This window comes from Myotis davidii, unplaced genomic scaffold (assembly GCF_000327345.1).
Source record: "Myotis davidii unplaced genomic scaffold, ASM32734v1 scaffold435, whole genome shotgun sequence".
Classification (NCBI taxonomy): Eukaryota; Metazoa; Chordata; class Mammalia; order Chiroptera; family Vespertilionidae; genus Myotis; species Myotis davidii.
This window is the reverse complement of record NW_006285998.1, coordinates 636,245-636,570: the sequence shown is the minus strand read 5'-3', so window position 1 is coordinate 636,570 and position 326 is coordinate 636,245.

The following is a 326-nucleotide window of genomic DNA, read 5'->3' as shown; positions in this document are numbered from 1 at the left end:
CCAAACAGGCCATTGCTACAAAAAATGAACAAAACATGGAGACAAGTCAAAAGGCTATGATCCTCTGAAAATTATGCCAGAGCAACGTCTGGAGGCCTGCCTGTGGGCATCAGACCCTCTAGGAGAGGTAATGTGCTGGTTTTGATGACCCTTCTCCCCAAAGAGTGAAGCTTAATTTTCCTTTCCTAGAATGTGCTGTCCTGAGACTTGCTCCTGGAGAGAGAACACAGCAGAAGAGATGGGATGTCACTTCTGAGATTAGATTATAAAAAGACTAGGACTTCCATCTAGGGTCCTCCTCCCCTCCTCTTGGTCTCTCTCTCTCT